The sequence below is a fragment of the Triturus cristatus genome, chromosome 10 (assembly GCF_964204655.1).
Source record: "Triturus cristatus chromosome 10, aTriCri1.1, whole genome shotgun sequence".
Classification (NCBI taxonomy): domain Eukaryota; kingdom Metazoa; phylum Chordata; class Amphibia; order Caudata; family Salamandridae; genus Triturus; species Triturus cristatus.
The window spans coordinates 709,331,094-709,346,983 of NC_140593.1; positions in this window are offsets into that span (position 1 = coordinate 709,331,094).

Below are 15,890 nucleotides of genomic sequence, written 5' to 3' on the forward strand. Positions count from 1 at the left end.
CTATGGCTCTAATGCAGCTCTGCTGACCTGACTCTCTGGCTCTAGAGCAGCTCCCCTGACCTGGTTCTCTGGCCCTAAAGCAGGTCTGCTGACATTGTTCTCTGGCTCTAAAGCAGCTCTGCTGACCTGGTTCTCTCCCTCTAAAGCAGCTCTGTTGACCTAGTTTCTCTGGCTCTAGAGCAGGTCTGCTGAACTGGTTCTCTGGCTCTACAGCAGCTCTGCTGACCTGGTTCTCTGGCTCTAGAGCAGCTTTGATGACCTAGTTCTTAGGCTCCAGAGCAGCTCTGCTGACCTGGTTCTCTGGCTCTACAACAGCTCTGCTGACCTGGTTCTCTCCCTCTACAGCAGCTCTGCTGACCTAGTTCTTAGGCTACAGAGCAGCTTTGCTGGTCTGGTTCTATGGCTCTAAAGCAGCTCTGCTGACCTGGTTCTCTGGCTCTAGAGCAGCTCTGCTGACCTGGTTCTCTGGCTCTAAAGCAGTTCTGCTGACCTGGTTCTCTGGCTCTAGAGCAGCTCTGCTGATCTGGTTCTCTCCCTCTAGAGCAGATCTGCTGACCTGGTTCTCTCCCTCTAAAGCAGCTCTACTGAACTGGTTACTTTGGCTCTACAGCAGCTCTGCTGACCTGGTTCTCTGGCTCTAGAGCAGCTCAGCTGACATGGTTCTTAGGCTCTAGAGCAGCTCTTCTGACCGGGTTTCTCTGGCTCTAGTGCAGCTCTGCTGACCTTGTACTCTGGCTCTAAAGCAGCTCTGCTGACCTGGTTCTCTGGCTCTAAAGCAGCTCTGCTGACCTGGTTCTCTCCCTCTAAAGCAGCTCTGCTGACCTGGTTCTCTGGCTCTAGAGCAGCTCTGCTGACCAGGTTCTCTGACTCTAAAGCAGCTCTACTGACCTTGTTCTATGGCTCTAATGCAGCTCTGCTGACCTGATTCTCTGGCTCTAGAGCAGCTCTGCTGACCTGGTTCTCTGGCCCTAAAGCAGGTCTGCTGACATTGTTCTCTGGCTCTAAAGCAGCTCTGCTGACCTGGTTCTCTCCCTCTAAAGCAGCTCTGTTGACCTAGTTTCTCTGGCTCTAGAGCAGGTCTGCTGAACTGGTTCTCTGGCTCTACAGCAGCTCTGCTGACCTGGTTCTCTGGCTCTAAAGCAGTTCTGCTGACCTGGTTCTCTGGCTCTATAGCAGCTCTGCTGATCTGGTTCTCTCCCTCTAGAGCAGATCTGCTGACCTGGTTCTCTCCCTCTAGAGCAGATCTGCTGACCTGGTTCTCTCCCTCTAAAGCAGTTCTGCTGACCTGGTTCTCTGGCTCTATAGCAGCTCTGCTGATCTGGTTCTCTCCCTCTAGAGCAGATCTGCTGACCTGGTTCTCTCCCTCTAAAGCAGCTCTATGTCAAGAATTCCTGTCATACGAGGGGAGGAAAACGGTAACCAGCGAAAACGGACTACATCTCCCAGGATGCTTAGCGGTTGAGAGGTTATGTAAACAGGAGAGCTGTTACATAACTCAAGGGAAACACGCCCTTATGTAAACAGGAGAGCTGTTACATAACTCAAGGGAAACACGCCCTTATGTAAACAGGAGAGCTGTTACATAACTCAAGGGAAACACGCCCTTATGTAAACAGGAGAGCTGTTACATAACTCAAGGGAAACACGCTCTTATGTAAACAGGAGAGCTGTTACATAACTCAAGGAAAACACGCCCTATAAAGGGAGGAACCGGGAGGTACAAGGCTGTCGGATATTGTGTTTACACCGACGTACCTGCTTCGTGAAGAGCAGTGTTCCGGAGTGGTGCTCCAGTAAGGCAAGAACGGAGGTAGGTCGAGTCGTTACTCCCTGGGCCGTGTCTTGCCCCATCGTCACCTGTGAAGGACCCGGAAGCTCTACCGGTCAACCATTGAGCTTCGCTTTTTGACTCGGCTGAGTCCAAGCGCAGTGGCGCTTTTGCTGGTTGGAGTCGTAACTCCCAGCCCGACCAGAGACACAGGGACTGCCAGCTGTAACGCACACCAGGAGGTGTTTGCCGCGTTACAGACTCGGAAGTCCACAGGATCGATCGAGCGGCTGCTCTCGGTTCAGTCTTCTTGCTTGTGATTGGGGAATCGGTGACGCATCACCAGGAGGTGACTCCGCGTCCCGGTGCAGTCTGAGGAACAGGTTGAGTGGCTGCTCCCTTCAGGTAGAGACCCCGGCTGGGTGTTTCCCTGACTCCTCGATTCTCCCCAACACTCTTCGTGCCCCTCACAGCCTACCGATTGGCATTGTCGGCCATTTCATTTCTGCCCTCTGTTGGCATACGCCGGGATCGGCGTATATGCAGAGGACGGTTAGGACCATCCGTGCTGTGGGCTGGTAACGTACTTAGCCTGGAGGATTCCAGTGACTATAACTTTTGTTTGTTCTTTGTATTTTATGTGCCTTCATTAAAAGAACTAACCCTTCACAAGTGGTTGCGTCCTCATTGTCGTGCCTGTTAAACGATCCTGAGACGTTCAGGGCGTTACACTCTACTGAACTGGTTACTTTGGCTCTACAGCAGCTCTGCTGACCTGGTTCTCTGGCTCTAGAGCAGCTCAGCTGACATGGTTCTTAGGCTCTAGAGCAGCTCTGCTGACCTGTTTCTCTGGCTCTAAAGCAGCTCTGCTGACCTGGTTCTATGGCTCTAAAGCAGCTCTGCTGACCTGGTTCTCTGGCTCTAAAGCAGCTCTGCTGGTCTGGTTCTCTGGCTGTAAAGCAACTCTGCTGACCTGGTTCTCTGGCTCTAAAGCAGCTCTGCTGACCTGGATCTATGGCTTTAAAGCAGCACTGCTGACCTGGTTCTCTTCCTCTAGAGCAGCTCTTCTGACCGGGTTTCTCTGGCTCTAAAGCAGCTCTACTGATCTGGTTCTCTCCCTCTAAATCAGCTCTGCTGGCCTGGTTCTCTTCCTCTAGTGCAGCTCTGCTGACCTGGTTCTATGGCTCTAAAGCAGCTCTGCTGACCTGGTTCTCTTCCTCTAGAGCAGCTCTTCTGACCGGGTTTCTCTGGCTCTAGAGCAGCTCTGCTGATCTTGTACTCTGGCTCTACAGCAGCTCTGCTGACCTGGTTCTCTGGCTCTAAAGCAGCTCTGCTGACCTGGTTCTCTCCCTCTAAAGCAGCTCTGCTGAGCTGGTTCTCTGGCTCTAAAGCAGCTCTGCTGACCTGGTTCTCTGGCTCTAGAGCAGCTCTGCTTACCAGGTTCTCTGACTCTAAAGCAGCTCTACTGACCTTGTTCTATGGCTCTAATGCAGCTCTGCTGACCTGATTCTCTGGCTCTAGAGCAGCTCTGCTGACCTGGTTCTCTGGCCCTAAAGCAGGTCTGCTGACATTGTTCTCTGGCTCTAAAGCAGCTCTGCTGACCTGGTTCTCTCCCTCTAAAGCAGCTCTGTTGACCTAGTTTCTCTGGCTCCAGAGCAGCTTTGATGACCTAGTTCTTAGGCTCTAGAGCAGCTCTGCTGACCTGGTTCTCTGGCTCTACAACAGCTCTGCTGACCTGGTTCTCTCCCTCTACAGCAGCTCTGCTGACCTAGTTCTTAGGCTACAGAGCAGCTCTGCTGATTTGCTTCTCTGGCTATACAACAGCTCTGCTGACCTGGTTCTCTGGCTCCAAAGCAACTCTGTTGACCCGGTTCTATGGCTCTAAAGCAGTTCTGCTGACATGGTTCTCTGGCTCTAGAGCAGCTCTGCTGATCTGGTTCTCTCCCTCTAGAGCAGATCTGCTGACCTGGTTCTCTGGTTTTAGAGCAGATCTGCTGACATGGTTCTTAGGCTCTGGAGCTGCTCTGCTGACCTGGTTCTATGGCTCTAAAGCAGCTCTGCTGACTTGGTTATCTGTCTCTACAGCAGTTCTGCTAACCTGGTTCTCTAGCTCTAAAGCAGCTCTGCTGACTTGGTTCTCTGGCTCTTAAGCAACTCTGCTGGTCTGGTTCTCTGGCTCTAAAGCAGCTCTGCTGACCTGGTTCTCTTCCTCTAAAGCATCTCTGCTGACCTGGTTTCTCTGGCTCTACAGCAGCTCTGCTGACCTGGTTCTCTGGCTCTAAAGCAGCTCTGCTGACCTGGTTCTATGGCTCTAAAGCAGCTCTGCTGACTTGGTTCTCTGTCTCTACAGCAGCTCTGCTTACCTGGTTCTCTGGCTCTAAAGCAGCTCTGCTGACCTGGTTCTCTGGCTCTTAAGCAGCTTTGCTGGTCTGGTTCTATGGCTCTAAAGCAGCTCTGCTGACCTGGTTCTCTGGCTCTAGAGCAGCTCTGCTGACCTGGTTCTCTGGCTCTAAAGCAGCTCTGCTGACCTGGTTCTCTCCCTCTAAAGCAGCTCTGCTGACCTGGTTCTCTGGCTCTAAGGCAGCTCTGCTGACCTGGTTCTCTCCCTCTAAAGCAGCTCTGCTGACCTGGTTCTCTGGCTCTAGAGCAGCTCTGCTGACCAGGTTCTCTGACTCTAAAGCAGCTCTACTGACCTTGTTCTATGGCTCTAATGCAGCTCTGCTGACCTGATTCTCTGGCTCTAGAGCAGCTCTGCTGCCCTGGTTCTCTGGCCCTAAAGCAGGTCTGCTGACATTGTTCTCTGGCTCTAAAGCAGCTCTGCTGACCTGGTTCTCTCCCTCTAAAGCAGCTCTGTTGACCTAGTTTCTCTGGCTCTAGAGCAGGTCTGCTGAACTGGTTCTCTGGCTCTAGAGCAGCTCTGCTGACCTGGCTCTCTGGCTCTAGAGCAGCTTTGATGACCTAGTTCTTAGGCTCTAGAGCAGCTCTGCTGACCTGGTTCTCTGGCTCTACAACAGCTCTGCTGACCTGGTTCTCTCCCTCTACAGCAGCTCTGCTGACCTAGTTCTTAGGCTACAGAGCAGCTCTGCTGATCTGGTTCTCTGGCTCTACAACAGCTCTGCTGACCTTGTACTCTGGCTCCAAAGCAACTCTGTTGACCCGGTTCTATGGCTCTAAAGCAGTTCTGCTGACATGGTTCTCTGGCTCTAGAGCAGCTCTGCTGATCTGGTTCTCTCCCTCTAGAGCAGATCTGCTGACCTGGTTCTCTGGCTCTAGAGCAGCTCTGCTGACCTGGTTCTCTGGCTCTAAAGCAGTTCTGCTGACCTGGTTCTCTGGCTCTATAGCAGCTCTGCTGATCTGGTTCTCTCCCTCTAGAGCAGATCTGCTGACCTGGTTTTCTCCCTCTAAAGCAGCTCTACTGAACTGGTTACTTTGGCTCTACAGCAGCTCTGCTGACCTGGTTCTCTGGCTCTAGAGCAGCTCAGCTGACATGGTTCTTAGGCTCTAGAGCAGCTCTGCTGACCTGTTTCTCTGGCTCTAAAGCAGCTCTGCTGACCTGGTTCTATGGCTCTAAAGCAGCTCTGCTGACCTGGTTCTCTGGCTCTAAAGCAGCCCTGCTGGTCTGGTTCTCTGGCTGTAAAGCAACTCTGCTGACCTGGTTCTCTGGCTCTAAAGCAGCTCTGCTGACCTGGATCTATGGCTCTAATGCAGCTCTGCTGACCTGATTCTCTGGCTCTAGAGCAGCTCTGCTGACCTGGTTCTCTGGCCCTAAAGCAGGTCTGCTGACATTGTTCTCTGGCTCTAAAGCAGCTCTGCTGACCTGGTTCTCTCCCTCTAAAGCAGCTCTGTTGACCTAGTTTCTCTGGCTCTAGAGCAGCTTTGATTACCTAGTTCTTAGGCTCTAGAGCAGCTCTGCTGACCTGGTTCTCTGGCTCTACAACAGCTCTGCTGACCTGGTTCTCTCCCTCTACAGCAGCTCTGCTGACCTAGTTCTTAGGCTACAGAGCAGCTCTGCTGATCTGCTTCTCTGGCTATACAACAGCTCTGCTGACCTGGTTCTCTGGCTCCAAAGCAACTCTGTTGACCCGGTTCTATGGCTCTAAAGCAGTTCTGCTGATCTGGTTCTCTCCCTCTAGAGCAAATCTGCTGACCTGGTTCTCTGGCTCTAGAGCAGATCTGCTGACATGGTTCTTAGGCTCTGGAGCAGCTCTGCTGACCTGGTTCTATGGCTCTAAAGCAGCTCTGCTGACTTGGTTATCTGTCTCTACAGCAGTTCTGCTAACCTGGTTCTCTAGCTCTAAAGCAGCTCTGCTGACCTGGTTCTCTTCCTCTAAAGCATCTCTGATGACCTGGTTTCTCTGGCTCTACAGCAGCTCTGCTGACCTGGTTCTCTGGCTCTAAAGCAGCTCTGCTGACCTGGTTCTATGGCTCTAAAGCAGCTCTGCTGACTTGGTTCTCTGTCTCTACAGCAGCTCTGCTAACCTGGTTCTCTGGCTCTAAAGCAGCTCTGCTGACCTGGTTCTCTGGCTCTTAAGCAGCTTTGCTGGTCTGGTTCTATGGCTCTAGAGCAGCTCTGCTGACCTAGTTCTTAGGCTCTAAAGCAGCTCTGCTGACCTGGTTCTCTGGCTCTAGAGCAGCTCTGCTGACCTGGTTCTCTGGCTCTAAAGCAGCTCTACTGACCTGGTTCTCTCCCTCTAAAGCAGCTCTGTTGACCTAGTTTCTCTGGCTCTAGAGCAGGTCTGCTGAACTGGTTCTCTGGCTCTACAACAGCTCTGATGACCTGGTTCTCTCCCTCGACAGCAGCTCTGCTGACCTAGTTCTTAGGCTTCAGAGCAGCTCTGCTGATGTGATTCTCTGGCTCTACAACAGCTCTGCTGACATGGTTCTCTGGCTCCAAAGCAACTCTGTTGACCCGGTTCTATGGCTCTAAAGCAGTTCTGCTGACCTGGTTCTCTGGCTCTAGAGCAGCTCTGCTGATCTGGTTCTCTCCCTCTAGAGCAGATCTGCTGACCTGGTTCTCTCCCTCTAAAGCAGCTCTACTGAACTGGTTACTTTGGCTCTACAGCAGCTCTGCTGACCTGGTTCTCTGGCTCTAGAGCAGCTCAGCTGACATGGTTCTTAGGCTCTAGAGCAGCTCTGCTGACTTATTTCTCTGGCTCTAAAGCAGCTCTGCTGACCTGGTTCTATGGCTCTAAAGCAGCTCTGCTGACCTGGTTCTCTGGCTCTAAAGCAGCTCTGCTGGTCTGGTTCTCTGGCTGTAAAGCAACTCTGCTGACCTGGTTCTCTTCCTCTAAAGCAGCTCTGCTGACCTTGTTTCTCTGGCTCTACATCAGCTCTGCTGACATGGTTCTCTGGCTCTAGCGCAGTTCTGCTGACCTAGTTCTTAGGCTCTAGAGCAGCTCTGCTGACCTAGTTCTTAGGCTCTAAAGCAGCTCTGCTGACCTGGTTCTCTGGCTCTCAAGCAGCTCTGCTGGTCTGGTTCTCTGGCTCTAAAGCAGCTCTGCTGACCTGGTTCTCTTCCTCTAAAGCATCTCTGCTGACCTGGTTTCTCTGGCTCTACAGCAGCTCTGCTGACCTTTGTTCCCTGGATCTAGGGCAGCTCTGCTGACCTAGTTCTTAGGCTCTAAAGCAGCTCTGCTGACCTGGTTCTCTGGCTCTAGAGCAGCTCTGCTGACCTGGTTCTCTGGCTCTAGAGCAGCTCTACTGACCTGGTTCTCTGACTCTAAATCAGCTCTGCTGACCTTGTTCTATGGCACTAATGCAGCTCTGCTGACCTGATTCTCTGGCTCTAGAGCAGCTCTGCTGACCTGGTTCTCTGGCACTAAAGCAGGTCTGCTGACATTGTTCTCTGGCTCTAAAGCAGCTCTGCTGACCTGGTTCTCTCCCTCTAAAGCAGCTCTGTGGACCTAGTTTCTCTGGCTCTAGAGCAGGTCTGCTGAACTGGTTCTCTGGCTATACAACAGCTCTGCTGACCTGGTTCTCTGGCTCCAAAGCAACTCTGTTGACCCGGTTCTATGGCTCTAAAGCAGTTCTGCTGACATGGTTCTCTGGCTCTAGAGCAGCTCTGCTGATCTGGTTCTCTCCCTCTAGAGCAGATCTGCTGACCTGGTTCTCTGGCTCTAGAGCAGATCTGCTGACATGGTTCTTAGGCTCTGGAGCAGCTCTGCTGACCTGGTTCTATGGCTCTAAAGCAGCTCTGCTGACTTGGTTATCTGTCTCTACAGCAGTTCTGCTAACCTGGTTCTCTAGCTCTAAAGCAGCTCTGCTGACTTGGTTCTCTGGCTCTTAAGCAACTCTGCTGGTCTGGTTCTCTGGCTCTAAAGCAGCTCTGCTGACCTGGTTCTCTTCCTCTAAAGCATCTCTGCTGACCTGGTTTCTCTGGCTCTACAGCAGCTCTGCTGACCTGGTTCTCTGGCTCTAAAGCAGCTCTGCTGACCTGGTTCTATGGCTCTAAAGCAGCTCTGCTGACTTGGTTCTCTGTCTCTACAGCAGCTCTGCTAACCTGGTTCTCTGGCTCTAAAGCAGCTCTGCTGACCTGGTTCTCTGGCTCTTAAGCAGCTTTGCTGGTCTGGTTCTATGTCTCTAAAGCAGCTCTGCTGACCTGGTTCTCTGGCTCTAGAGCAGCTCTGCTGACCTGGTTCTCTGGCTCTAAAGCAGCTCTACTGACCTGGTTCTCTCCCTCTAAAGCAGCTCTGTTGACCTAGTTTCTCTGGCTCTAGAGCAGGTCTGCTGAACTGGTTCTCTGGCTCTACAACAGCTCTGCTGACCTGGTTCTCTCCCTCGACAGCAGCTCTGCTGACCTAGTTCTTAGGCTACAGAGCAGCTCTGCTGATGTGGTTCTCTGGCTCTACAACAGCTCTGCTGACATGGTTCTCTGGCTCCAAAGCAACTCTGTTGACCCGGTTCTATGGCTCTAAAGCAGTTCTGCTGATCTGGTTCTCTCCCTCTAGAGCAGATCTGCTGACCTTGTTCTCTCCCTCTAAAGCAGCTCTACTGAACTGGTTACTTTGGCTCTACAGCAGCTCTGCTGACCTGGTTCTCTGGCTCTAGAGCAGCTCAGCTGACATGGTTCTTAGGCTCTAGAGCAGCTCTGCTGACTTGTTTCTCTGGCTCTAAAGCAGCTCTGCTGACCTGGTTCTATGGCTCTAAAGCAGCTCTGCTGACCTGGTTCTCTGGCTCTAAAGCAGCTCTGCTGGTCTGGTTCTCTGGCTGTAAAGCAACTCTGCTGACCTGGTTCTCTTCCTCTAAAGCAGCTCTGCTGACCTTGTTTCTCTGGCTCTACATCAGCTCTGCTGACATGGTTCTCTGGCTCTAGCGCAGTTCTGCTGACCTAGTTCTTAGGCTCTAGAGCAGCTCTGCTGACCTAGTTCTTAGGCTCTAAAGCAGCTCTGCTGACCTGGTTCTCTGGCTCTTAAGCAGCTCTGCTGGTCTGGTTCTCTGGCTCTAAAGCAGCTCTGCTGACCTGGTTCTCTTCTTTTAAAGCATCTCTGCTGACCTGGTTTCAATGGCTCTACAGCAGCTCTGCTGACCTGGTTCCCTGGATCTAGGGCAGCTCTGCTGACCTGGTTCTCTCCCTCTAAAGCAGCTCTGCTGACCTGGTTCTCTGGCTCTAGAGCAGCTCTGCTGACCTGGTTCTCTGACTCTAAAGCAGCTCTGCTGACCTTGTTCTATGGCACTAATGCAGCTCTGCTGACCTGATTCTCTGGCTCTAGAGCAGCTCTGCTGACCTGGTTCTCTGGCCCTAAAGCAGGTCTGCTGACATTGTTCTCTGGCTCTAAAGCAGCTCTGCTGACCTGGTTCTCTCCCTCTAAAGCAGCTCTGTGGACCTAGTTTCTCTGGCTCTAGAGCAGGTCTGCTGAACTGGTTCTCTGGCTCTACAGCAGCTCTGCTGACCTGGCTCTCTGGCTCTAGAGCAGCTTTGATGACCTAGTTCTTAGGCTCTAGAGCAGCTCTGCTGACCTGGTTCTCTGGCTCTACAACAGCTCTGTTGACCTGGTTCTGTCCCTCTACAGCAGCTCTGCTGACCTAGTTCTTAGGCTACAGAGCAGCTCTGCTGATCTGGTTCTCTGGCTCTACAACAGCTCTGCTGACCTGGTTCTCTGGCTCCAAAGCAACTCTGTTGACCCGGTGCTATGGCTCTAAAGCAGTTCTGCTGACATGGTTCTCTGGCTGTAGAGCAGCTCTGCTGATCTGGTTCTCTCCCTCTAGAGCAAATCTACTGACCTGGTTCTCTGGCTCTAGAGCAGATCTGCTGACATGTTTCTTAGGCTCTGGAGCAGCTCTGCTGACCTGATTCTATGGCTCTAAAGCAGCTCTGCTGACTTGGTTATCTGTCTCTACAGCAGTTCTGCTAACCTGGTTCTCTGGCTCTAAAGCAGCTCTGCTGACCTGGTTCTCTGGCTCTTAAGCAGCTCTGCTGGTCTGGTTCTCTGGCTCTAAAGCAGCTCTGCTGACCTGGTTATCTGGCTCTTAAGCAGCTTTGCTGGTCTGGTTCTATGGCTCTAAAGCAGCTCTGCTGACCTGGTTCTCTGGCTCTAGAGCAGCTCTGCTGACCTGGTTTTCTGGCTGTAAAGCAGCTCTGCTGACCTGGTTCTCTTCCTCCAGATAAGGTCTTCTGACCGGGTTTCTCTGGCTCTAGAGCAGCTCTGCTGACCTGGTTCTCTGGCTCTAAAGCAGCTCTGCTGACCTGGTTCTCTCCCTCTAAAGCAGCTCTGATGACCTGGTTCTCTGGCTCTAGAGCAGCTCTGCTGACCTTGTTCTCTGACTCTAAAGCAGCTCTGCTGACCTTGTTCTATGGCTCTAATGCATCTCTGCTGACCTGATTCTCTGGCTCTAGAGCAGCTCTGCTGACCTGGTTCTCTGGCTCTAAAGCAGCTCTACTGACCTGGTTCTCTCCCTCTAAAGCAGCTCTGTTGACCTAGTTTCTCTGGCTCTAGAGCAGGTCTGCTGAACTGGTTCTCTGGCTCTACAACAGCTCTGCTGACCTGGTTCTCTCCCTTGACAGCAGCTCTGCTGACCTAGTTCTTAGGCTACAGAGCAGCTCTGCTGATGTGGTTCTCTGGCTCTACAACAGCTCTGCTGACATGGTTCTCTGGCTCCAAAGCAACTCTGTTGACCCGGTTCTATGGCTCTAAAGCAGTTCTGCTGACCTGGTTCTCTGGCTCTAGAGCAGCTCTGCTGATCTGGTTCTCCCCCTCTAGAGCAGATCTGCTGACCTTGTTCTCTCCCTCTAAAGCAGCTCTACTGAACTGGTTACTTTGGCTCTACAGCAGCTCTGCTGAACTGGTTCTCTGGCTCTAGAGCAGCTCTGCTGACATGGTTCTTAGGCTCTAGAGCAGCTCTGCTGACCTGTTTCTCTGGCTCTAACGCAGCTCTGCTGACCTGGTTCTATGGCTCTAAAGCAGCTCTGCTGACCTGGTTCTCTGGCTATAAAGCAGTTCTGCTGGTCTGGTTCTCTGGCTCTAAAGCAACTCTGCTGACCTGGTTCTCTTCCTCTAAAGCAGCTCTGCTGACCTTGTTTCTCTGGCTCTACAGCAGCTCTGCTGACATGGTTCTCTGGCTCTAGAGCAGCTCTGCTGACCTAGTTCTTAGGCTCTAGAGCAGCTCTGCTGACCTAGTTCTTAGGCTCTAAAGCAGCTCTGCTGACCTGGTTCTCTGGCTCTTAAGCAGCTCTGCTGGTCTGGTTCTCTGGCTCTAAAGCAGCTCTGCTGACCTGGTTCTCTTCCTCTAAAGCACCTCTGCTGACCTGGTTTCTCTGGCTCTACAGCAGCTCTGCTGACCTGGTTCTATGGCTCTAAAGCAGCTCTGCTGACTTGGTTATCTGTCTCTACAGCAGCTCTGCTAACCTGGTTCTCTGGCTATAAAGCAGCTCTGCTGACCTGGTTCTCTGGCTCTTAAGCAGCTCTGCTGGCCTGGTTCTCTGGCTCTAAAGCAGCTCTGCTGACCTGGTTCTCTTCCTCTAAAGCATCTCTGCTGACCTGGTTTCTCTGGCTCTACAACTGCTCTGCTGACCTGGTTCTCTCCCTCTAAAGCAGCTCTGCTGACCTGGTTCTCTCGCTCTAAAGCAGCTCTACTGACCTGGTTTTTCTGGCTCTACAGCAGTTCTGCAGACCTGGTTCTCTGGCTCTAGAGGAGCTCTGCTGACCTGGTTCTCTGGCTCTAAAGCAGCTCTGCTGACCTGGATCTATGGCTTTAAAGCAGCTCTGCTGACCTGGTTCTCTGGCTCTAGAGTAGCTCTGCTGACCTGGTTCTCTTTCTCTAAAGCAGCTCTGCTGATCTGGTTCTCTCCCTCTAAATCAGCTCTGCTGACCTGGTTCTCTGCCTCTAGAGCAGCTCTGCTGACCTGGTTCTATGGCTCTAAAGCAGCTCTGCTGACCTGGTTCTCTGGCTCTAGAGCAGCTCTGCTGACCTGGTTTTCTGGCTCTAAAGCAGCTATGCGGACCTGGTTCTCTTCCTCTAGATCAGCTCTTCTGACCGGGTTTCTCTGGCTCTAGAGCAGCTCTGCTGACCTGGTTCTCTGGCTCTAAAGCAGCTCTGCTGACCTGGTTCTCTCCCTCTAAAGCAGCTCTGCTAACCTGGTTCTCTGGCTCTAGAGCAGCTCTGCTGGTCTGGTTCTCTGGCTCTAAAGCAGCTCTGCTGACCTGGTTCTCTTCCTCTAAAGCATCTCTGCTGACCTGGTTTCTCTGGCTCTCCAGCAGCTCTGATGACCTGGTTCCCTGGCTCTAGGGCAGCTCTGCTGACCTAGTTCTTAGGCTCTAAAGCAGCTCTGCTGACCTGGTTCTCTGGCTCTAAAGCAGCTCTGCTGACCTGGTTCTCTCCCTCTAAAGCAGCTCTGCTGACCTGGTTCTCTGGCTCTAGAGCAGCTCTGCTGACCTGGTTCTCTGACTCTAAAGCAGCTCTGCTGACCTTGTTCTATGGCTCTAATGCAGCTCTGCTGACCTGATTCTCTGGCTCTAGAGCAGCTCTGCTGACCTGGTTCTCTGGCCCTAAAGCAGGTCTGCTGACATTGTTCTCTGGCTCTAAAGCAGCTCTGCTGACCTGGTTCTCTCCCTCTAAAGCAGCTCTGTTGACCTAGTTTCTCTGGCTCTAGAGCAGGTCTGCTGAACTGGTTCTCTGGCTCTACAGCATCTCTGCTGACCTGGCTCTCTGGCTCTAGAGCAGCTTTGATGACCTAGTTCTTAGGCTCTAGAGCAGCTCTGCTGACCTGGTTCTCTGGCTCTACAACAGCTCTGCTGACCTGGTTCTGTCCCTCTACAGCAGCTCTGCTGACCTAGTTCTTAGGCTACAGAGCAGCTCTGCTGATCTGGTTCTCTGGCTCTACAACAGCTCTGCTGACCTGGTTCTCTGGCTCCAAAGCAACTCTGTTGACCCGGTTCTATGGCTCTAAAGCAGTTCTGCTGACATGGTTCTCTGGCTCTAGAGCAGCTCTGCTGATATAGTTCTCTCCCTCTAGAGCAGATCTGCTGACCTGGTTCTCTGGCTCTAGAGCAGGTCTGCTGACATGTTTCTTAGGCTCTGGAGCAGCTCTGCTGACCTGGTTCTATGGCTCTAAAGCAGCTCTGCTGACTTGGTTATCTGTCTCTACAGCAGTTCTGCTAACCTGGTTCTCTGGCTCTAAAGCAGCTCTGCTGACCTGGTTCTCTGGCTCTTAAGCAGCTCTGCTGGTCTGGTTCTCTGGCTCTAAAGCAGCTCTGCTGACCTGGTTCTCTTCCTCTAAAGCATCTCTGCTGACCTGGTTTCTCTGGCTCTACAGCAGCTCTGCTGACCTGGTTCTCTGGCTCTAAAGCAGCTCTGCTGACCTGGTTCTATGGCTCTAAAGCAGCTCTGCTGACTTGGTTCTCTGTCTCTACAGCAGCTCTGCTAACCTGGTTCTCTGGCTCTAAAGCAGCTCTGCTGACCTGGTTCTCTGGCTCTTAAGCAGCTTTGCTGGTCTGGTTCTATGGCTCTAAAGCAGCTCTGCTGACCTGGTTCTCTGGCTCTAGAGCAGCTCTGCTGACCTGGTTTTCTGGCTGTAAAGCAGCTCTGTTGACCTGGTTCTCTTCCTCCAGATCAGGTCTTCTGACCGGGTTTCTCTGGCTCTAGAGCAGCTTTGCTGACCTGGTTCTCTGGCTCTAAAGCAGCTCTGCTGACCTGGTTCTCTCCCTCTAAAGCAGCTCTGATGACCTGGTTCTCTGGCTCTAGAGCAGCTCTGCTGACCTGGTTCTCTGGCTCTAAAGCAGCTCTACTGACCTGGTTCTCTCCCTCTAAAGCAGCTCTGTTGACCTAGTTTCTCTGGCTCTAGAGCAGGTCTTCTGAACTGGTTCTCTGGCTCTACAACAGCTCTGCTGACCTGGTTCTCTCCCTTGACAGCAGCTCTGCTGACCTAGTTCTTAGGCTACAGGGCAGCTCTGCTGATGTGGTTCTCTGGCTCTACAACAGCTCTGCTGACATGGTTCTCTGGCTCCAAAGCAACTCTGTTGACCCGGTTCTATGGCTCTAAAGCAGTTCTGCTGACCTGGTTCTTTGGCTCTAGAGCAGCTCTACTGATCTGGTTCTCTCCCTCTAGAGCGGATCTGCTGACCTGGTTCTCTCCCTCTAAAGCAGCTCTACTGAACTGGTTACTTTGGCTCTACAGCAGCTCTGCTGACCTGGTTCTCTGGCTCTAGAGCAGCTCCGCTGACATGGTTCTTAGGCTCTAGAGCAGCTCTGCTGACCTGTTTATCTGGCTCTAAAGCAGCTCTGCTGACCTGGTTCTATGGCTCTTAAGCAGCTCTGCTGGTCTGGTTCTCTGGCTCTAAAGCAGCTCTGCTGACCTGGTTCTCTTCCTCTAAAGCACCTCTGCTGACCTGGTTTCTCTGGCTCTACAGCAGCTCTGCTGACCTGGTTATCTTCCTCTAAAGCATCTCTGCTGACCTGGTTTCTCTGGCTCTACAACTGCTCTGCTGACCTGGTTCTCTCCCTCTAAAGCAGCTCTGCTGACCTGGTTCTCTCGCTCTAAAGCAGCTCTACTGACCTGGTTTTTCTGGCTCTACAGCAGTTCTGCAGACCTGGTTCTCTGGCTCTAGAGGAGCTCTGCTGACCTGGTTCTCTGGCTCTAAAGCAGCTCTGCTGACCTGGATCTATGGCTTTAAAGCAGCTCTGCTGACCTGGTTCTCTGGCTCTAGAGTAGCTTTGCTGACCTGGTTCTCTGGCTCTAAAGCAGCTCTGCTGATCTGGTTCTCTCCCTCTAAATCAGCTCTGCTGACCTGGTTCTCTGCCTCTAGAGCAGCTCTGCTGACCTGGTTCTATGGCTCTAAAGCAGCTCTGCTGACCTGGTTCTCTGGCTCTACAACAGCTCTGCTGACCTGGTTCTCTCCCTTGACAGCAGCTCTGCTGACCTAGTTCTTAGGCTACAGAGCAGCTCTGCTGATGTGGTTCTCTGGCTCTACAACAGCTCTGCTGACATGGTTCTCTGGCTCCAAAGCAACTCTGTTGACCCGGTTCTATGGCTCTAAAGCAGTTCTGCTGACCTGGTTCTCTTGCTCTAGAGCAGCTCTGCAGATCTGGTTCTCTCCCTCTAGAGCAGATCTGCTGACCGGGTTCTCTCCCTCTAAAGCAGCTCCGCTGACATGGTTCTTAGGCTCTAGAGCAGCTCTGCTGACCTGTTTCTCTGGCTCTAAAGCAGCTCTGCTGACCTGGTTCTATGGCTCTAAAGCAGCTCTGCTGACCTGGTTCTCTGGCTATAAAGCAGTTCTGCTGGTCTGGTTCTCTTGCTCTAAAGCAACTCTGCTGACCTGGTTCTCTTCCTCTAAAGCAGCTCTGCTGACCTTGTTTCTCTGGCTCTACAGCAGCTCTGCTGACATGGTTCTCTGGCTCTAGAGCAGCTCTGCTGACCTAGTTCTTAGGCTCTAGAGCAGCTCTGCTGACCTAGTTCTTAGGCTCTAAAGCAGCTCTGCTGACCTGGTTCTCTTCCTCTAAAGCATCTCTGCTGACCTGGTTTCTCTGGCTCTACAGCAGCTCTGCTGACCTGGTTCCCTGGATCTAGGGCAGCTCTGCTGACCTAGTTCTTAGGCTCTAAAGCAGCTCTGCTGACCTGGTTCTCTGGCTCTAAAGCAGCTCTGCTGACCTGGTTCTCTCCCTCTAAAGCAGCTCTGCTGACCTGGTTCTC